We start from the raw sequence: 23,686 nt of genomic DNA, 5'->3' as shown, positions 1-23,686 counted from the left end.
CAGAGAGATGAAAAGTTGTGCTCTATATGTGCAATAAGAATTGTAATGCATTCCGCTCTAATATATAACAAATAAAAAATAAAAAGAGTTGAGAATGTGGCTCAGTGGTAGAGCATCCCTGGGTTCCATCCCCAGTACCCAAAACAAAACAAAGAAAAAAAAGATCCAGTTGGACTGAGGAGCAAAGGAGAGGGGACTTGACGGACAGAGCCAGAAGAGTGGCCCTGTGACGCATTGGTGTTGTGTGGGCACAAAAGGGGACGGGTCTCCATCTCCATCTTGGGGCTGGACATTTACTGGTGGCTTCTCTTTCTCTGCCCACTCTGAAGCTCTGGAGGGCAGGTGCTGTCTGTTTGGTTCCCCACTGTGGGCCTAGAATCACACCTAAACAAATGATCTCATTTCCAAGGTCAATTTCACAGTCCTTTCCCGGGTCAGTGTTGCATATGGTATTTGGGAGAGGAAAAATAGAATTGATCCCTTGTCATACGGTGGCGTGGCTTGGCTGTATAATTCTTAGTGTACATGTAATAGGAGGAAAACAAAAGAACAATATTTAAAATCCCTGTTAGCAGGCAAAAATTCGTCTTACCACACACCAGCCCAGCCCGGGTCCCCTATAGGCCTAGAAAAAACATTTAGAAGCAAAATTTCTAAAACTTTGCTTGTGGCATAATTAAATAACCAGGTCTCAGCAGGAGTTTGAACGTCCAGCCTGAGAGGTCCAGAAAGTTCCTCGGGCTTTAAGGGCCCAAGTTTCTGTGACTTAATGGCCCACCTACTTCTCAGCCCTAGAGGTCTATCTCTTGCGTGGTTTTCTCTGTGGGGATGCGTTATCTGAGTAGATTATTATATGGCTTCAAGAATAGGTTTGCAGGGGCTGGAGGTATAGCTCAGTGGAAGAGTGTGCGCTCAGCTTGGGCAAGGCCCTGGGAAGATCCCTGGTTCCCAAACAGACTTTTCCACTGAGCTACATCCCCAGCCCCTGCAAACACATACTTGCTTCAGTGAAGCCCCTTCCTGTTCCCGCAGCCTGCAGGAAGTGGTTTACGAAGAGGGATCCCTAGACCAGGCGATTGGGCAACACTTTGTTAGAAATGCAAATCCCCAGGCCCCACCCAGATCTACTGAATCACAAACTCAGGAGGGTGGGGCGCAGGGACCTGAGTTGGTTTCTTGGTTGCAGTGCGGGGAACGGAACCCAGAACCTGGTACAGGCTAAACAAGCCATCTACCACGGAGCCACATCCCCGGCCCCATGATCTGTTTTCAACAAAGTCTCCGGGTGACACTGTGTCTGCCAAAGTTTGAAAAGCCACCGCTGTAGCCTAAGGCCATGTGTCTCAGACCTGCTACTGGAATCTCCCTGGAAGTTTTGTAGGATCCTAAAGGTCAGGCTTCATCCAAGTCGGGATCTGATGATAAGACCCAGGCATCAGGAGTTCTTGGAGGTCGCCCTGGGGGGCTCAGAGGGGCAGGCAAGTTTGGGAACCAGGGCTCTACCTTAGACTCTCCACACTGCCTGTGGCCTCTAGATCTGCAGCCTGGGGATCACCTGGGTGCTTGGAAGAAATGCAGAACCCCAGGCCCCGCCCCAGACCTGCCAGTGTGGACTCTGCCCTTTAACAAGATCTCCCCCCACCCTACCCCCAGCCCCTGTGACTCTACTGAGCCGCAGTGAAACGTGAGAAGCCCTGGCCCGGGCTGCAAAACAGTCCTGTCCAAGTCGTACATCTGGAACTTTCTGATGTGCAGATCGATGACTAGCTGAACCCAGTCCAGAGGTGGTGGTGGTTTTTCTGATTCTCTGGGGACACGGACGGCCTTCTTGCCCCTCATCAGTGAAGATCTGGCTGTGGGAGGGGAGGCAGGCCTCCTCTGGGAGAGTAATTAAATTCAGTGAGCACCTCCAGGGGGCCCCAGAGAGAAGTCGGTCCCGGAGGAGAGGCTGTAATTAACATTTGGAGCTGCCCTGCCGCCATGTTATTCATTACAGCCTCACCACGGTCACTCCCAAGTGACCTCCTGCTAGTGCCTACCCCTCCACCCCACTCTTTAAAAAAATTTTTTTTCCCTTTTTTACTCATTTCTTAACATCTTACCAGATCACTACTGAGTGATTTAGAAAGTGAAACCAAGGCTGACTCAGAATTGGAATATTCATCTTGATTTCGTATTTTCTTAAAGAAGCAGAAAGAACCCCAGAATGGAACAGGCTGCTCTTGTGACCGCAGCAATAGAAACCTCATTGCTCTGAAGATTTTTTAACTGACAAAGATCTTTTGTGATACTCCAATCCAGATATTTCATCTTAGTTCTTTTTCTTTAGTTTAAAAGTGATATTGTGGCTCATACACTGTTGTGGAGTCTTTAAGCCCACATTTTACGTGTGTGTGTGTGTCTCCTCGTAACAAACGGGATTTTTAGGATTGACTTTGTGTCCCGGGCAGTGGTGTGTAGGAAGAGTGCAGGGGCAGGAGGTGAAGACACCTTGATTCCCTCAGAACAAGTCCCTTTGCTATGCTGGGTCTCCGTTTTCTCACTTCTAAAATAAGCCAGCTACCGTGGTACATGTCTATAATCCCAACAGCTTGGGAGGCTGAGACAGGAGGATTGCAAGTTTGAGGCCAGCCTCGGAAATTTAGTGAGGCCCTAAGCAATTGAAAGTGAGGTTCTGTCTCAAAATGAAAAATAAGAAGGTCTGGGGATATGGCTCAGTGGTAAGGAGCCTCTGGGTTCAATCTCCAGTTCCAAAAAAAAGAGGGAGTTTGACAGCTGGAAGGTACAAATTCAAATGCCAATAGGTACCAGGTGGAAAACCTCTAGTAGGGGGAAGGGTGGCTCATGCTTGGCACTTCTCCCCTCCCTCACCTGTGGGGATGTGGGTCCTGTGTTGTCGGATTTCAAGGACAACAAAAAATAATAATTAAAAAATCTTGGGGCTGGGGTTGTGGCTCAGAGGAAGAGCCCTTGTCTTGAATGCGTGCGGCCCGGGTTCGATCCTCAGCACCACATACAAACAAAGATGCTGTGTCCACCTAAAACTAAAAAATAAATATTAAAATTCTCTCTCTTCCTGTTTTAAAAAATAAAATAAATAAATAAAATAGAGATATTGTGTCCACCTATAACTAAAAAATAAATATTTTTTTTTAAACTCTGACTTTTCATTTGTAATTTCTCCCTTTATAAATTTGGAAACTAATGGCACTTTTTTTTTTTCCCCTGCATGAGGCCAGGGTCCCCCTGAAGCCAGGCTGGGTAGTGACCGCTAGGCTGATAGATATCCCAGGCTCCATTAGAACACCGTTCCAGCCCTATCATGCACTGTGTTGGTTTGGTGTCGTCATAACTGTGTTGCTTGTTTTATTCCCTCAATAAATATTTGAGTATCCATTCTGAGCTGGAAACCATAGTTGATACGGAGAATAACGAGATGAGGTTTCTGCCTTCAGGGGAGCCAGTGGGAGCGACCTGAGATGAATAATAAGGCTGCCTGGGTAATTAGACTCGCAGAAAAGTCTAAGGAAGGGCAGATCCAGTTGCTCTGCGACACACAGGCCTTCTGAGGCTTAGTGTTTTCATCTGCAAAATGGGGATGACAGCACCTCCCCGTTAAGGCCGCGTGAAGGTTGGGACGCTCATTCACAAAGCACTAAGAAACGTCTTACCTGGTGCACAGTAGATTCTTGTCAAAGTCTGTTTGGGCTGCTGTTTAAAAAATAGACTGGAGACTTTGAAAACATGAAAGCTATTTCAAGAACCTGGAACAAAATAGACTGGGTGACCTTCAGGATTTTAGTTAATTTTATTTTTGGTATCAGGGATTGAACCCTGCGTCACTGTACCACTGAGCCACACCCCCAGCCCTTTTAAAATTTATTTATTTATTTTAAGACAAGCTCTCACTAAGTTGCTTAGGGCCTCACTAAGTTGCTGAAGCTGGCCTCAAACTTTCGAATCCTCGCTTCAACCTCCTGAGCTGCTGGGATTATAGGCATGCACCTAACCTTAACCCTAACCCTAACCCTAACCCTAACCCTAACCTTAACCCTAACCCTAACTGCGCCAGGTAACAACAGGATTTTTTTTTTAGAATGACGCTGGAGATGGAACCCGGGGCCTTGTGCATGCCACGCAAGTGCTCTACCACCGAGATACACCCCCAGCCCAACCACAAGACTTTCCTTCTCACAGTTGTGAAAACTGAGATGTCAAAGATCAAAGTGCCCAGCAGATTTATAATTCACAACCCGGTCTTCTTCTGGCATCCTCACATATGAGGGGACAAGGCAGCTCCCTTGGGGTCTCTCTCTCTCTCTTTTTTTTTTAAATATATTTCAGTTTTGGATGGACACAATACCTTTATCTTATTTAATTTTATGGGGTGCTGAGGATCGAACCCACGGCCTCACACATGCTCTACCACTGAGCCCCGCTGGGGTCTCTTAATAAGGGAACCAATCCTGTTCATGAGAGGTCCACCCTCAAGACCTACTCACCTCCCAGAGGTCCCACCTCCTAAAACCATCCCATTGGGGGTTAGAGCTAGTTTATTCCCTTAATAAATAATTGAGTATCCATTCTGAGCTGGAAACCATAATTGATTGGAAAAATAACGAGACGGGGTTTCCAATCTCGTTCCTGCTTGTTCACCTGAAAGAAGGTGAATTGGGGCGGGGTGGGGGAGCGTGTGCAGATCCTAGCTGGGTCCCTAAGTGCTGTCTAGCAAGGCTATTTTTATTATGACATCATGAACTCCCTGGAGTCAGGTCAGGTCTGATGAATGCAGTGGTGGTTGCTGACTTGTAAGTAGCAGGTTGTGTTCCCAAAGTGTGTACCTTGGAGCTTGTTTTCCCACAGAGATGGTTATCAACTGGTGACTTCCCCAAAGCAAAACTAGAAGTGCCTATTTAAGCTAGAGAGTGGCCTAAATATTGCACAATTGTGAGTTAAAAAAAAAAAAAAAAGAACTCTGAAAACAGGTTTGGCCCCATCAAATACAGTAGAAGCAGCAACGGCTCTTTGGGATTCTTTTTTTTTTTTTTTAACAAATGATCATAAAAGGCTTTCTGCTCTCTGTGAATGGCCCTCGAGACTCCAAGGCAGGATTAATTAGAACCCCCAAAACCCGAGTTCACACTTGAAGATTGTGAAGGGGGCTTCTAGAGATGTTGAAGGGCCTTTAGCACAGATGATGCTAAGTTTTGAAAATTTTCTTCAATTGTACTTAGAATGTATAACTTCCCTTTTTCCTCGAGTCAATTATCTCTAACACGGTTTTCATGATGGCCCTTCAAGTACCATCTGTTAGGTACTTGAAATTTTTCAAATTTGCATCTTTAGGCCACATCCTTACATACCCGCCTCCCGGCCTGACATCTACACTTGGGCATCTCGGGCACATCTCAGATTTAACAGGGTCACAGCCGAGCTCTGGATCCCCGTGTGCCTTCTCCCTCAACTTTCCTACCTCAATAAATGGCACTGACCTACGGGGACTCTTCACGCCCAAACCTGTAAAATAGCTGTATTTTTTCTTGTTTCCATCCCATTCCGCATTCAACCCCTCGAGTAGCCCTGGGTATTTGCCACTGCCTTATACGTGAAATGTGATCACACCCCGCCATCTGCACCGCAGGATGTCAACCTAAGCCACCATCCTCTCCGTTCCACCTGATTTCTACCTGAGTTCTCTGCCTCTCCCACTTCTATCCTGACACAGCAGCAAGGGTGAGGGGGTTTTTTGGGTTTTATTTTTGTTGTTGTTGAACTCAGGGTCACTCGACCACTGAGCCACATCCCCAGCCCATTTTTGCATTTTATTTAGAGACAGGGTCTCACTGAGTTGCTTAGCACCTCCCTTTGCTGAGGCTGGCTTTGAACCTGAGATCCTCCTGCCTCAGCCTCCTGAGCCCCTGAGAGGACAGGCGTGCGCACCGAGCCGGGCTAAGGGTAGAGTTTTGAAGGCATGAATGACATCTCCTCCTTGCTCAAAATGGAAAGGGCTCCTCTGCAGGTGGGGGGAAAAAAACCCCAAAAAACCCAGCCTTGTTACCAGGCCCCACAAAGCTCTGTGTGATCCGGTGCCAAAGCGTCTTCCCTGAGACCAGCCTCACCTCCGCACTGGGAACGGGCCGGTCCTGTTGCAGCTCAGGGCTTGCACTTGTTCATCTCCCTGCCAGGAGGCTCATCCTGACACCCAGCTTCTCATCATTTACATCTCACACCCACTGGCTCTTCCTCAGAAGAGGTTAGGTGCATGCCTGTATGTGGCCGAGACTTCTAGTTGTCCCCCAGTGTCCAGTCTTCCCCTTCTCCTAGAATTAAAATCTGATTTCAGTGCACCCTTCCTCACTAACCTCCCTTTGCTGATGGTGGCCACGTGACTAAGTTCCAGTTAATAACAATATAAGCAGACATGTAAGCTAGAAATTTCAGGAGCCATTTTTGTTGTTGTTGTTGTTGTTACTAGGGATTGAGCTCTGGGGTGTTTAACCACGGAGCCACATTGCCAACTCTTTATTTTTTGAGACACGGTCCCACTAAGTTTCCGAGGCTGGCCTTGAATTTGTGATCCTCCTGTCTCAGCCTCCTGAGCCGCTGGGGATTACAGGCCTGTGCTACTGCATCCAGCTTTCAGGAGCCATTCTTAAAAGACCGTTGAAACATACGTAGCGTTTGTCTTCTTTGTTTTTCTTTTCTTTTTTCAGAGACAGATTTATTTAGGAAAGCAGACACACATCCAAGGGAGGATGTGGGCTCTATCAGGGAAGATTTCTTCTGGGGTAAAAAAATATATATATATACAGTCAAGGGAGAGGGCAACCCATCTTGAGTGAGAGAAGCTTTCAGGGTAAAGCAAGGAATACGCATTCAACGGAGAATGAGAGCTAGCCAACTTGTGTCTTTGTTATCTTTTATTCATTCTGCTGACTTGTGCCTGATGTGATGGCTGGATCTGGAATAATCATCTAGCATCATGAGGTAACTCTGGAAATGGAGATGTGCTTCACAAGCAAAAAAAAAAAAAATAGAAAGAGCTCAGGTTACTGGGGACTTCATAGAGCCAAATGCCATTCTAACCCCAGACTATTTGCTCTCTGAATATTACTTGAGCAAGAAACAAACTTTCTATCTTGTTTATACCGCTGTTATTTTGGATCCAATTACCCTTTTGATTCCTATTAATAAACTCTTCAGGCTGGGGCAGCCCTCTTTCATATTTATCTGTATTTGTTTTTTTCTTCAGAGCGTGTGGAGACAAAATTGCTGTACAGGTTTATTCATATTTTTCTGTAGGTTTTTATTTGCCCTCCTCCCTCTCAAAGGCAACGTCCTCAGGGCCGGATATTATATGTTTTGTTCACTGCTGTATCTCTATCCCTGGAAGAGTGTCTGCCACATAATGGGTGCTGATAAATACTTGTGGCATGAATTGGTGAATGAACACCTACTATGTTTTTTTTTTTTTTAAGACAGGCTCTTCTGTGTCACCCAAGCTGATATTTAACTCCTGGAATCAAGTGATCCTCCTACTTCAGCCTCCTGAGTAGTTGGGACTACAGATGGGTCACCACACCTGGCTTGGGAATACTCTTGATCGTGACAGTGGGGAGGTGCTACTGACACCCGAGGGATGCAGGATCCGAGGACGCTTCTGGAATAGGAGCATCCTGCACAGGACAGCTCTCCAACACAGAGCTATCTGGCCCCCAATGCCAATAAGGCCAGGCTGAGAAGCCCAGCCCTAGTCCATTCGATTTTCCACAGAGGAAGCTGTTGGAGCTGCACCCCGTAGAGGTCATGGAGCGCGGGAGGTGATGTCTTGTGGCCTCTTTGGTCTTAAGGGTGAGAGTGTGGAGTTCCATCCCAGGTAAAGTTCAGCTGGGTGGTCAGACTCTGCAAAGCGTACCATGGAGAGGCCGATCCCAGCCATCACCCATATTTTCTTGTCACAGGGTCCATGTTCTGAGGACAACGTGAATTCAGAAGAGGTAAGACCATGGGCAGGCGGCGCGCCTCCGTGGTGGAGGGCTTGCTCAGCCTGTGCAGGGTGCTGGCTCCCATCCCCAGCGCTGCAGAAAAACAGAGAGAGAGAGAGAGAGAGAGAGAGAGAGAGAGAGAGACATCCCAGATTCCAGAAACAGGCTAAGGAACTCTTTAAATGGCACTGTCCTTGCTATAGAGACCTCCAGTGTGAATTTTCACTTTGGCATTTTATTCTGGAAGGTTGAGAGTCTCTACTGCCGACTGACACGATAGATCTCCCCTCTGTTTCCGTAGAGGTGACAGGAGTACCTCTACATCCATGGCCCTCTGGGCAAAAGCAATTTTCTCCCACAGATACACAAATAATAGATGAGGAAAGTCCAAGAGACTGGAGATAATAGAGGTGATAATTTCTGGGCCACTTTATGTTTTAACTATCTTTTTTTAAAAAAAAATTTTATCGGCTTTCCCATTTCTTAGACACTGATGTGTTCAGTGACCTTGGTGCAGGTACTTAATCTCCTTGACCCTTACTTTTCTCATCTTCTAATGCAAGGGGTTGGGCCAGGCCACAGGTGAACTGTCTTCCAGCTCTAAATAACCATAACGATGACTCATTATCACCTGCCTCCACCAGATAACGGATGGTGACAAGGACCTGGGTTCCAAGAAATAAATTGGAAAATAAAGGGAAGATCACCTGATTCTTCCCCTCAATGTTCAACCTTCCCCACTTTCAAAACTAAAACATCAGCATTAATCTTCGGAACAGCGTTTCCCAAAACATATTTCTTAGAGTGCAGCCCGATAGGATGTGAAATGGGACTGTGTTAAAAAATTGGGGAATCATGTTGGATTTTCCTGGAGAGGAACAGTAAGTCATTTTAACTCCATGTAGACTCAATGCTTCTCACTTATTTGACCCAAGAGTCCATCTCTCATTGGGTATTTATTAACATCTTAGGGAACCATAATATTCCTTGAAACTCATTTTGGGAATCCTGCTTTGGTAGATGATGACATCTCCCTTTTGTTTTGTACCTACTTAGGAAATTTTAGAACCGGAGATTGAAAAAAAAAAAAATCCCAAAGGAGACAGACAACATGTTCTGTAACATCTCTGACCTTTTTGTGGGAACTGCCCATATTCACAGTATGGAGCAACAGTAACATATGTGGCACATTATTAATAAAAATCCATTTATCAGTCTCATTTTAGAGCAATATAGCTTGTGATACAGAAAAGAGATAAATTTAGCAGTGATATATGTCTGTGATCCTAGCTAGTCAGGAGGCTGAGGCAGGAGGATCACAATTTCAAAGCCAGCCTGCACAACTCAGCAAGACCCTGAAAATAGAATGAAAAGAAACAGTAGCTGTGGCTCAGTGGTGGAGCACTTGCCTAGCATGTGTGAGGCACTGGGTTCTATTCTTAGCACCTCATATAAATAAATAAAAATAAAGGTCCATCAACAACTGGAAAATATTTTTTAAAAATAATAAAACTAAAATAAAAAGGACTGGTGATAGAGAACCCCTGGGTTCCATCCCCAGTACTGCAAAAATAAAGACATAAATAAATAAGAGCAATGTCAAGTTGTACCTCTTTGCTGAATTTCCTGTTCACCAAGTGCCTTGTTAGAGGGTGTGGCAAATTAGGGTTTTTTTTTTTTTTCCTCTCATGACAACTTTGACCAATGGTTAGTGGCTACCTGGAGCATTTCATTGATTGATAAAGATTGTAAGACATTCCATAGGATTGGAGGAAAAATACTCTGTGATGGATTCGGAATGTCTGTGGTGGGTGCAGTGCCGTGGTTGACTGCTGATGTCTGTGGTGGGTGTAGATTCCTGGGAGGTGCAGGATGCCTGTGTGTTTCCTTACAGAAAGCAGAAAACAGAGCACCCTTGCCGGTTTTGTTGGGGAATCAGGACAGAAGGCTTTCAAGTGATTAAAGGAGAGGTTCTATAGGGTCCCAGACAGACAAGATGCTGCCAGAAAAGGTAACCTGCAGGCAGGAGTTGAGTTGGGCCTTGGAGGGCAAGTCAGACAGACCATTCTCAGAGGACACTGCTGGGGACCCACAGTGCCCAGCAGGACTTACACCCCCTGGACCTGCCCCATTGCATGTGTGCATCTGTTAATGTCAATAGAGGACACATTCCCACCCTTTATGTCTCAGAGTCACTTGAGCCACATAGTTAATTTTAAACTGTCCCGGGTCCCATGTAAGAAAGAGAGGCTGAGGGTATAGCCCAGTGGTAAAGTGCTTGCCATAAAGTCCTGGGTTGAATCCCCAGCATGGCGACAGATAATAATAACCACCAGATAAAATTAAGGAAAATAGGTGAAATCAATTTTATAATGGATTTTTTGTAACCCAAGACATCCCAAATATTATCACTTCATTTAATCAATATAAGATTATTTGTGAGACCTTTTTCACTCTGTTTCTCCTAAGGAATCTTTAAAATACACAAATGGTGTGTATTTTACTTACAGCACATTTCAGTGTAAACTGGCCACTTTTCAAGCGCTCAGTAGCCACACGTGGTTCATGGCTGCCATCTTGGACAGGGTCCAGCTCAACCACTACCTTTATTAATAACATTCATTTCTTCCCCAAAGTTTGAAAACAGTTAATTATGTTTCATCAGTTTTCTTAGACTCTATTCTGATGGACATAATTTGTGCTATACATGAACATGTATTTGGGGAAGTACCCAGGGACACTTAACCACTGAATATATCCCCAGTTCTCTTTATTTTTGAGACAGGGTCTTGCTAAGTTGCTGAGGCTGGCCTCAAATTTGCAATCCTCCTACCTCAGCCTTCCAAGTCTCTGGGTTATAGGCAGGCAACACCAGGCTGGGCTTGTGCCAACAATATATTTTTTTAAAATATTTATATATATATATTTTTAGTTGTAAGTGGACACAATACCTTTATTTTACTTATTTATTTGTATGTGGTGCTAAGGATTGAACCCAGTGCCTCACATGTGTCAGGTGAGTGCTCTACCACCAAGCCACAACCCCAGCCCCAATAGTTTTTAAATCTAAAAATTATTTATACCACATAAGAAAATTCAGTAATTCATTACTTTAAAAAAAAAAAAACAACAAATCATTAAGTTTTTTAAAAATTGAGTCTTTTTTTAAAAAAAAAGTTAGAGATTATTACTTTATTTCCTCTTAAAATCAGGAGTTATTAAGTACAGAGCAGTAACAGTTCCCCTGTCTTGTTCTCTTTTTTCCAGATTTTTTTCTTAGTGGTGGTGGGGCTGGGGATTGAACCCAGGGCCTCAGACATGCTGGGCAAGTGCTCTACCATCGAGTTACATTTGCAGCCCTAGATTTTGTTTTCTTAATTGTGGTCAAATATACATAACGTAAGATTTACCATTGAGACCATTTTGGAATGTGCAGTTCAATAGCATTAAGCACATTCACTACCACCCATTGCGAGAACTGTTAGTATGTGGGGGTTGCTGAGGATCAAACCCAGCCCCCTGAGCATGCTAGGCAAGGCCCCCACCACTGAGCCACGTGCCCAGCCCCCATTGCTAGAACATTTTCATCATCTCAACCTGAAACTCTGCACCCATTAAACAACAATTCCCCATCCTACCCACAGCCTCTGGCCACCACCATTGTACTTTCTACCTATGAAATTGACTACTTTAGGCACCTCATTGAATCGTGTAGTATCTGTCTTTTTGAGACTAGACAATTTCCTTTAGCTTAATGTCCTCAGGGTACATCTACAATTTAGCATATGCCAGAATTTCCTTCATTTTTTTAAAGCTGAGTATTCCATCCTACATAATATCTGTATTCTGCTCATCGGTTGCGGGGTATTTGGTTTGCTTCCGTTTTTTTTTTTTTTTTTCCTGCTATGAACCTGGTACAAATATATGAGTCCTTGCTTTCAACTTCTTTGGGGTATATATCCACACTTGGAATTTCTGGATCATATGCTAACTAGTTTTGTGTTGAGAAGAACATCCATACTAAACAGTTGTACCGTAGTGATGTGTTCCCACTCACAATGCTCCTGAGTTTAGTTTCTGTATACCCTAGCCAACACTCGTTTTTTTTGGTTTTGTTTGTAATAGCCATCTAGCTGGGCATGGCCACCCCACTGGCTATTGTATCTCACTGTAGTTTGTTCTTAATGTTGTTGTGTTTTTCAGACCAAGTCTTGTCATGTTGCTGAGGCTGTCCTTGAACTCGCGATCCTCCTGCCCCAGCCTCTTGAGTAGCTGAGATTTCGGTCATGTACCACCATACTGGGCTCTCACTGTAGTTTCGATTGGCATTTTTTCTGTTAACTGGTGATATTGAGTGTCTTTGCGTACTTATTGGCCATTTGTATATCTTCTTTGGAAATGGGTCTATTCAAGTCCTTTGCCCTATTTTAAAACCTGTTTTGTTTGTTTTGTGGACGTGTAGGAGTTTTTATATATTCTGGATACTAATTCCTTGGCAGATATACAATCTATTTGCAAGTATTTGTCTTTTCACTTTATAGTTTCTTTTGATAACCAGAAGTTTAAAACTTTGATGTAATCCAATTTGTTTTTCTTTTATTGCCTGCACCTCTGAGTGTGTGTGTGTGTCACTGTAAATGGAAGCCAGACCTTGCACATACTCAGCAAGTACTCTTCCACGGAGCCACATCCCCAGCATTTAAAAAAAATTTTATTTTGAGACAGGGTCTTGCTAAGTTGCGAAGGCTGGCCTCAAACTTGTGATCTTCCTGCCTCAGCCTCCAGACTAGCTGGATGCCATCATACCCAGCTATTTAGGGATTTTATTGAGGCTTTATTACAAAGGCATGATTGACTTCATCATTAGCCTTTGGTCATTGAATTCAACCTCCAGCCTTCCTTCCCTCCTTGGAGGTCCAGAGTGGGGCTCAAAGTTCCAACCTTCTCACGTGGTTGGTTCCACCCCAACCAAGCTCCATCCTGAAGCTATCTATCCAAGGGACCACCAAGAGTCACCTCATTGACATAAACTCAGAGGACTTGAAAAGAGCTCAGGAATAACAAAAGACAATCCTCTCGCCCCATCGCTAAGGAAATTCCACAGTTTTAATCCCTTTGCCAGGAGTTGGGGATAAAGACCAAACATCCACTTGTACTCTCTCACGGTGTCCAGGGAGGAAGGGAAGAGCCACCGTGTTCCTCCTCCTCTGTGTTCACCTCAAACAGTCGGGTCACTGTGATGGGTCCAGCTCTCTGGGATAAGACCCGGCCATGCCTGGGACCAGGTCGGATCAGGACTCTGGACTCTGGAACCATCACTTGTCACCTTCAGCAGAGGATGCAGCCACCTCCAGGTGGCCTCAGGAGGGAAGCAGTAGGAATAATTTCCCAGACATCCCTCTTCCCCTGCTGTCTGTCCACTGTGGCTCCCTGTTGGTAGAACTCAACCAGAAGGCAGAGGACCAGATGCCCTGCTGGGGCCCAGAGCTGCGGGGAGAGTAGGTCTGGAAGGACCAATGGAGGGCAGCAAGTATACATGCTCACAGGCTGTCCCTTTTGGCTTCCCAGCAGCCAGGGACACCATTTGGAGTACGTTTGAAGGATTAGTATGAAATCTTTCCATATGCAGAAAATAGACCAGGTCATGATGATTGTTGTTTCTTATTACTTTGCTGCAATATTCCTTTAAGAAGGATTATGTTCTATCCGGGATGGGCAAGTTATGGGTGTACCAAATACAACTAGCTGCCTACTGTTGTCAATAAAGTTTTATTGAGACACGGCCCACTCATTCATTGACATCATCCTTGGCTGCTTTAGCACCGCCATGGCAGAGTAGTTACAACAGTGATCCCATTGCCCCCAAAAAGCCTAAATTATTCTCTCTCTGGTCTTTTATAGTTTTCTGATCCCTGTGCTATAATCCAATAGCCAGGGCAGGATTAGTTGTATAATTAGGGGGTCTTATTTCAAATTCAAGTGTGGAGCTCCGGGTTCTAAATTCACGAGCATTTCAAGATGGCAGCAACTGAACACTCAGCCAGAGTTAAGGACCTTCTAAGCGAAGGACAAGTGAGATGGCACATGCCACACATTTGCAAGCTGCCCAGATGCCAGGGAAGGCTCCTGAGAGATTGCACAGTGTAGGGACATAGGTGCCCTGGGCAAGGCATATGTGGGCAGTGAGAACCAATTAGATGGTGTGCTTTTGTGAGTCCTCAATCCAGGGATGGATAGTCTATAATATGTCTTGTCTTACATTTCAGTGTGTATCTGTGACAGGAATAAAGTTGTGACAATCTTGCAACAGTTGCTCTTTTCCTCTTTTTTTTTTTTCTGTCTTTCTTTTATGTGGTGCAGGGTTGGAACCCAGGGACTCATCCTGTCGGGCAAGTGCTCTGCCACTGAGCTACATCCCCAGCCCTCTTCGCTTTTTAAGAGTTCTATCTTTGCCATCTACTCTATTGCAGGTGTGAGACATGCCTCTTCCTGTAGAGTTCTGTCAATGTGTTACAATTTTATTTTATTTTATTTTGTGTGTGTTTGTTTGTGGGCTGGGGCTGTAGCTCAGTGGCAGAGCACTTGCCTAGCATGCATGAGGCACTGGGTTTGATCCTCAACATCACATAAAAACAAACAAATAAAATAAAAGCATCTGTACATCTACAACTACAAAAAATAAAAAGAAAAAAAAATTGTAATAAGTTTGGCAAATACTAAGTTAGAGCCTTTTTTCAATACATTGCAGGTTAGAGGTTACCAATATTACCTTGACCATCAACTCTCGGCATCCCAAACAACTAGTTCCCCAGAGGTAAGTACAAGTTTCTGCCACATATTCATATTCTATGAATCCTCCAGTGACTTATGTTCTACAAAATCACATATGATATTATTCACAGGGACAATGGAAGAAATAGGGTCAGGGCTGAGTGCTCAGAACCTAAGCTCCCTGACCTCTCACTTATTAGAGTGCTAATAAGAATAATAATTAAGAATTACATTGCTATGTTGTGGGCATGTATGAATAGGTGACAAGTCTCACCATTGTGTGCAACTATAATGCACCAATAAAAAATGTGGAAAGGAAAGAAAATAATAATTTGGGGCTGGGTATATAAGGCAGCTCCATGGTAGAACACATACTCAGCACACGCTGAATTGAATCCCCAGCATCCCTACCCCCCAAATGAGAAAGAAATATGTTCTCCTTATAGGCCCCTCGTGTGGTTTTTAGGTAGGGGGTGTCTTTGGTATCAGGTAACTCAGAGTTCAAATCCAAGTTCTATTGCCAGCTGTGTGGCCTGGGGTCAGTTACTCACTCCACTCTCTGAGTGCAATTTCTTCCTATGTAAAAATGGGGATTTGATGATATTTACCTCCCAGGGTTTGAGGAATGTGGATGGTAAGAAATAAATCTAATCACAATTCTTAATAAGAGGCCGTTATCATTTGAATAATATGGTTTTGGTTTGGGAGCCCGGGGCCAGGCTTTCATTAGCCCTGCTCTTCCTCCCTGGTCCCTGGTGCTCGCTGCACTTCCCAAATGCTTGCTGATGGTTTGGAGATGAGACTATTTTTTTTTTTTTAAAAACAATCCTATTATTTTCATATTCCTGTTTCCCTTACCCGCGGTGATGTCATACCCAGCCATCTGCTTCCCCCTCATCTAAAAGCCACCACAAGCCATGCTTTTTTTCTGAGAACCTCTTCCAGGGCCCTGCAGGGAGGATCCCCTGGGAGGTGGTGACATGCCTGGGGACAGTCCAGACACATGCCCAGCAGTGTGACCTTCAAATCATTTGCTCACAAAAGACCGAACAGAACAAACCTTCGTTTGCCTCCTTGGCATGGAATGCAGGGATCATTTTGGTTAGGACAGATATAGCTGGCCACCAAGGAGGGTACATGTCCCTATTTCAGCAAGATGCTCCAAAGGGAAATATTTACCTTCCTCACTTGGTGGACTCTTTAACTCTTTTTTTTTTTTTTTTTTGGTATTGGGGTTTGAACACAGGGATGCTTTACCACTGAACTATACACCTGTCCCTGTTTATTTTTATTTTAAGGCAGGGTCTTGTTAAGTTGCTTAGGGTCTTGCTAATTGCTGAGTTGCCCAGGCTGGCTTCGAACTTGCAACCTTCCTGCCTCAGCCTCCCAGCTTGCTGGGATGACAGGCGTGTGCCACAGGGCCCCACCTGTTTAGCTCTTAATAGACAGAGTTAAGATTGTAACTTCTGATTGCTTTGTAGAAGAAGATGGACCACTCAAACAACAGGTTGATTATTGGTTAAAGTAAATTAGAGGTCATTGCAGGCGCAAACAATTGCACGTGGGTTTAAGTCTCATCTTTTCTGTTACTAGCTGTTCAGTCACCTTGGGTGAGTTGGTCTTGTCTAAGCCTTTGCTTTGTTGTCTTGTAAAATGTGAAAGAGAGAGAGAGAGAGAGAGAGAGAGAGAGAGAGAGAGAGAGAGAGAGAGAGAGAGAAGCTGACTTTATTATGTGGTTATCTTGAGGATTCAATAAGCTGAGCCTCTTATTTAAGGTCCTTAGCACCTTGCTTGGCTGGTAGTAAGAGCCCAATAAATGTTAAGTATTGTTATTGTGCATTGTATTATTATTATGTCATCATCACCAGACAGGTGACTTCCAAGCAGTGCCAGTAAATGCTGAAGGCAGCACTTCACCCAGCTTAACTTCCCACTCCCTGCCCCATGCTGAGGTCCCTTCTCTTCAACCCAATCCTGGTGGCCCTGACCTTAGGCTAGATGCATAGGGGGCCTGAGTTGGAGAAGAATCCAGGGAAAGACCTCAGAAGCCAAGGGTTGCTGGGCGTGGTGGCATGCACCTGTAATCCTGCTTGCTGGGGAGGCTGAGGCTGGAGCATTGCTTTGAGATCAAGAGTTACGCAGAATAAAAAGACCACCTGCATGGAATCCAGTTCTTCAGAAGTACATTTGTTAGGTAAGGGAAAGAGATAGTTGCAGAATACGTTTTAAAAGAATGTTGAATGATAACTGTATAAACAAGAGATGACAATGATTTGCTGCTGGAAGTTTTATTTACATATTTTGCATCTCATGTATGTAGATTCCTGATACTGGTTTAGTCACGGGAAGCACAGGAGCTGGCTTCATTAGAATCCCCATGCCAGCCCGGCGTGGTGACACTCACCTATATTTCCAGTTACTCAGGACTCCGAGGCAGGAGAATCACCAAGTTTGAAGCCACTTAGTGAGACCATGTCTGAAAATAAAAATTAAAGAGAGCTGGAAGCCCGGCATGGTGGCGCATGCCTGTAATCCCAGTGGCTCCGGAGGCTGAGGCAGGAGGATCACGAGTTCAAAGCCAGCCTCAGCAAAAGTGAGGTGCTAAGCAACTCAGTGAGACTCTGTCTCTAAACTAAATACAGAACAGGACTGGGGATGTGGCTTAGTGATTGATTAAGTGCCCCTGAGTTCAATCCCCAATACCCCACAAAAAAAAAAAAAAAGAGAGAGAGAGAGAGAGAAAGAGAGCTGGGGATATAGTTCAGTGGTACAGTGCCGCTGGGTTTAATCCCCAGTACCACCAAAATAAACAAACAAACAAACAAATCTTCATGTTCTAAGCCTCGGGCAGGTCAGGGCCAACTAGGGGGACTGTCACCTCCTGTTTTCTCCACTTTATTTGTTACACGTAGCTTCAAATGAGCATCCCTATGTTATTTGTTCTCTGCAGAGTGCCTGGGCCACTGGGAGCACGTCCTGTGCCCTGATTCACAGAAGCTTGGCCTCTGCAGCAAGCTGGGGCAGCCCGGGTGGAGGTTTCAAATGTGTCATGAGGTTTCCCAGCCAAATTCCTCCTGTACCAACTCGAAAACTGGCTATAAAAATAGCCCTTACTGAGGGAGCCTGACCTGTGACAAAGATCCCCTAGCTGGGAGCTGTTGGGTTTCTTTTCTTTTTTTAAAGTCTGCTTTCATGTCTCTTTGACGTGGATTTACTTTTAAGAGTGTGTTTTTAAAATCACCCTTGGACTTGAGTCTCCTGTTTGAGAGTGGTCTTCTTCGATTCTTGGTACCTAATTAGAGTGACTCCTAGGCTAGATACAGGGTTTAAAGAAAACCAAAGACAGAGCTTTATCTTTTGGTTTAATCAGGAGTCAATTTTTGTATCTAACTATGAGTTTGGAAGATCTCTAAGAAAATTCTGGTGGTTAAGGGTTGGGCCTGGGACAGACCCTGGCTCCAGGGTCTTTCAGGAGTTAGAAAGGGATCTGATAACTCACAATTTTTGAGACTCCAAATGTCTTAAAATTTTAAGTATATTATTCATTGATTGAAAATACAAGTAAATAAAAAATTCACGGCTCTCTCTCCCTCTGGACACAGCCTGCATTCTCCCTTGAACGTGTGTCTAAATAAACCTCTGTCTATGCCTTTGAAAATAATAAATAAATAAAAATTAAAAATGCAAGGGGCCTGGAGGTTAGCTTAGTGGTAGACTGCGTACTTAGCATGGGTGATGGCTTTTCTGCTTTCATCTCTAGCACACATTCCCTCCACCAAAAAATAAAAAATAAATAAAATAAATACATAATTCCGAAATAAAAAAACAAACAGGGTACAAAATTTTGTGATATATATATATATATATATATATATATATATATATATATATATATTTAATGCTGGGGATGGAACCAAAGGCCTCATATGTACGAGGCAAGTGCTCTGTCACTAAGCTACCCACTTTCAGCCCCTGTCCTATATTTAGATTTTTCTTTTTGCAACTGAACACTTTCTACGTAAAGGGGGAAAAAAAAAAAACTACGATGCAATGTAGTTACATATTCTCCAGGTAATAATCTAATTTATTATGCAGGACTGATGCCCAGCTCTGCAGGTATGTGGCCGGGTGGTGGCACACAATTTTAATATCTGGATGCCTTCCTGTCTGTGTGTATCTAGGACTCTGTGTATGGATGGCCACACCAGGCAATAACGTCAAAGCTCTAAATCTGAGGCCTTTGATGAATGTGAAGTTGGGGCCAAATGTCCCTTCTGTCCCTGCTTGTGACATTCCCTGCCTGGTGGTTCCTGCCACCAACGGGCTGACCTTGGGCAGGCTGCTCAGCCTCTCTTGGCATCCAAGTGCTAATCTGTAAAAGGCCTCCTGGGTCCCCACCTCAGAGTGTGGTTTTGGAGAATACCAGGGAGTAACCTACATTGACCACTTGCCTCAGCTGAGGGTTAGTAAATGCTCAATAAATATTAGCTGGAGTCAGTCACTATTATTAGAGCAAAGACTCAATGCCGTGGCCCAAGTTGACTCAGTCGGTCTGTGTGGGAAACTGCCTCGCCCTAAGAGAATTCATTCTTTGCTTATTTAACACATATTTATCAAAGGATTACTTAGTTTTTAAAGGTTTGTTTGACAAATGACATTTCTTTATTCTAATTAGGAAACTAGCAAGAAAGAAAGGTAATCACATAATCCACTTATCACAACCCTTCAAATTTCCTTCTTTATTCTCTGGGCCTCTACTCCCAAACCCCCCACCCCCTTTTTAATCTAGTTAACGCCATAACATTTCTCACTTTTGAATCTCATGCTTTAAAAAAATTTTGGTTTCCATTTAACATGTTAATGTAATGCTTTCCTGACTTTATAAATATAATTTTTTTTTCAGATAAGGTCTTACTATATTGCTCAGGATGCCCTCAAACTCCTGGGCTCAAGTGATCCTCCTGCCTCAGCTTCCTGAGTAGCTTAGACTACAGGCAAGAATCACCCCGCCCAGCTTATAAATATAATTTTTAATAGTTGCAGAAAAGATCAACTCTGAATGTACCGGTTCCTAATCAGTTTCTATTGTTGGACAATGGAATAATTTCCAATTTTTTCCTTTTCATTTTTTTTTTGCTATTAAGATATCAAACTAGGGCTGGGGCTGGGGCTGGGGCTCAGTGGTAGAGCACTTTCCTAGCATGTTCGAGACCCTGGGTTCAATCCTCAGCACCACATAAAAATAAGTAAATTAAATAAAGGCATTGTGTCCAACTACAACTGGAAAAAAAAGATATCAAACTGGTCAAACACAGTGGTGCATACCTGTAGCCCCCATTTTTTGGGAGGTTGAAGCAGGAGGATCACAAGTTTGTGTCCTGTCTGGGAAATGTAGACACTGTCTCAAAACACAAATTCAAAAGGGGTGGGGATGTAGCTTAGTGGTAGAGCATCCCTGGGTTCAATACCTAGCAGAGATAGATAGATAGATAGATAGATAGATAGATAGATAGATGTAGAGGTTGAACTGAAAGCTGTGGATGTAGTCCAGTGGGAGTGTATGGTTAGCATGCACAAGACCTGGGGTTAGAGCCCCACATTACAAAAAGTCAAACTGAGATGAATACTTTTGTCCATCTTGTTTCATAATGAATTTCTACTTCATCACTCCTATTTCTGGAGTACTTACTATGGGTCAAGTTCTGTGCTGGGTGCGGGGATAGAGCGGGTAGGGCTGGGACAGGTGTGACCTTGGCTTTCACAAGGCTGGTATCCTAAGGGGCAGCAGATGATAAATGTGCAAAGAAACCCAATACTTGCAGATGGCGGTGGATAAAGACTGGCTGGAAAGGGCACTGCCCACCTTTTGGGGGCAGGGAAGTCACAGCATACCTCTCTGATGAAGATGCCACAGGCCTTGGAAAACATGACAGGGGCCAGAGTTAGGCAAATGAGGTCTCAGGGTTCCAAATGTAAGGACAGATCTACTCTTAACCTTGGGCACACACAAGGCCCTGCGAGTGGGTGTTGCCTTAAATTTTTCTCCCCAGGTGCCAGTCACTTAACTACCGTTTGCAGGGAATAAATGTGGAAGAGGGATTCCAGGCAGAGAGACCAGCAGGTGCAAAACTCAGAGACTTGTTGTGTTCTAGGTAAAGAGACTCAGTTTCCGTAACAGGAACAGAGTGGAGAAACCAGTCTCTGGTTCTGATGGAATCGGAAAGGCAGAACCAGAGAAAAAAATGTTGAAAATTTTTGAAAAGTTTGGAGAGTCTTCCTATTTGACACATGTAGTTTTAAATATCCAGGTAGTGGGGAAAACTAGGCTTCCAATTTTCCCCACATATATCAGGAAGGTGGGTGTTGGAGGGCACGGAGCCCTTTAAGGGCTCTCAAGTGTTGGTGTTTAACCTTGACCACACGTTTGAATGCCCTAGGGAGGATTAAAAAATACTGATGCCGGGGCCTACGCTGAGGGATTCTGATTCTGGGATGAGGCCTAGATGTAGGGATTCTATTGCAAAGACAAAAATTGAGAACACCTGTTAAGATCTTGTTGTGGATATAAACTGTTGTGGGATATTTGCAGTGTAGGATAAGCCAGGTTTTATTTATTTATTAAATTTTTGCCGTTCTAGGGATCAAACCCAGGGCTTGGGCATGCTGACAAGAACTCTACCACCAAGCTCCATCCCAGGCACAGAAACCAGATTTTATAGCCTCTGGTAGGTCCTTTCTGCAATGCTGAATCTGGATTTTATTCTAAGAAAAAGAGGAAGCCATTGGTGATCTATAAGTAGGCTAGTATCATGATCTGATTTTTTATTTTAAGAAAATCACTTTGGTTGTGTGTGACAGGTTTCCTTAGGAGAGATTCCAATAAGTGGAATTACTGGGGGAAAGGGTATTAACGATTTTGGATACACACTGCTAAACTGCTTTCCAGGAAGTCTGTGCCAAATGACAGTCTCCCACCTTCTCTGTCCTCACGTTACCCTTTTGCCAACACTGTTTTTGAGGATTAATTATTTCCATGCAAAAACCACACACACACAGGATAAATAAGAAATTGAGCAATTGGACACAATCTCCTCCAGCAACCTTTATTTTTCTCCTTCCTCATTGGTCAAAATAGACAAAGAGCAAATTGTAGATCTGACTCTTAACTAACGTTCATGGATTTCTTACTGTGTGACAGGCACTGTGCAAAGCACTTCACATGCAGAATTTCTATTAACCTTCTAATATCCTTAAGAAATCAGTGCTATTTTCATTTGTGTGTGTACTGTAGGGATGGAATCCAGGGCCTTGTACATGCTAGGCAAGTGCTCTACCACTGAGCCCCAGCCCCAGCCCGGTACGATTATCTTCATATCCGTTTTAAAGTATGAATCAGGAACTTGCCAACATTACCTCCTCTTCTGAGTGGGGGAATCAGAATTTGAACCCAGAACCCTTCCTTAAATTAATCTGTTGCCATTTATAATTTGAAAAATTTTCTCAAGGATCTAAGGGTCTGGTTACTTTGCTGGTCATTTTCTACTGGAATAACTGGCATGATTTAGTCTCTGCAGCATTATTGTGATCAACTCTGTAAACAAGTCATAATGATTACTTAGCCACATCAGCCATTTGCTTGTCGGTCTGAGTGTCCCAGAGAGGAGAGAGCATCAATTTACTTGGGTGCATAAAAAGCAAAGAATTTGAGGAGAGGATCCAAGGAAGCTCAGAATTTACATCTATGGAAAGGCTGTAAGAGAAGGGACATTTCTGGCCAGATTGAAAGACAGGATTGCAGGGTGGGAGAGAGGAGATTGAGCAATCATAAGCATTTCAGTCATTTCTTGTAATTGATCCAACTCCCTAATCCCTACTCCTTACTCCCTGGATTCCTTGAGGGCAGGGATTGTTTTTTTTAACCTGGTACCAGGGATTGAACCCAGGGGCACTTAACCACTGAGCCACATCTCCAGCTTTTTATTTTTTATTTTTTCTATTTTGAGATGCAGGTTTGCTAAATTGCTTAGGGCTTCCCTAAATTGCTGAGGCTGGCTTTAAACTTGTGATCCTCCTGCCTCAGCCTCCCATGCTGCTGGGATTACAGGTGTGTTTCACTGTATCTGGCAGGGATGGGGTTGACAACTGAACTGTCCTTAAATGCTTGGTTGGCAGGTGCTTGGTAAATTTTGCTCAGTGTTAAATAAAAGGATAAATCATGATTAGGCTATACACTAAAATAATACATAAGGGCTGAATATGGTACTGCACATCTGTATGATCCCAGTTACACGGGAGGCTGAGGCAGAAGGTTTGCAAGTTTGAGGCCAGTCTCAGCAACTTAGTGAGACCCTCTCTCAGGAAAAAAAAAAAAAAGGCTTAGAATGTAGCTCAGTGGTAAAATATCCTTGGGTTCAATCCCCAGTATTGGGGGTGGATAAGATAAGGACAACAACGTATGTCTAATTAAACGTGGGTTACAAACCAAACAAGAATACCTGTTGTAGGAATAAGTCTCCCACTGGGGACCATACTAAGGAAGGGACCCTAATCTTGGGACTGGATTCCTGTGGAAATTTTTTTCTTCATAAGAGAATAGGGTAAAAGAAATGATGAACCAGGAGGAAAGGACACTCTTGTAGGTCCCTCCCTCCCCCCTCCCCACCTTTTTTTTTTAACAACTGGAGGACACTTCTTCCTATCCTTCCTTCAGCAAGAGGGAGGTGAGCCATGTGAGGGTATCTAGGGCAATTTTAGGGTGGAGTGTGTGCCTGTGGGGATATATTCTTCTTGATTCAACAAATTCATTCCATTTTATTGAATTCATTTATCCTCATTATTGTTTTGCAATGCTGGGGTCAAACTCAGGCCCTTGCACATGGTAGACAAGTTCTATACCACTAAGCTACTTCCCCAGCCCCATTTAATTTATT

This window comes from Marmota flaviventris, chromosome 19, assembly GCF_047511675.1.
Source record: "Marmota flaviventris isolate mMarFla1 chromosome 19, mMarFla1.hap1, whole genome shotgun sequence".
Lineage (NCBI taxonomy): Eukaryota > Metazoa > Chordata > Mammalia > Rodentia > Sciuridae > Marmota > Marmota flaviventris.
The sequence above is the reverse complement of the archived record's forward strand: the minus strand, read 5'-3'. Positions refer to the sequence as shown.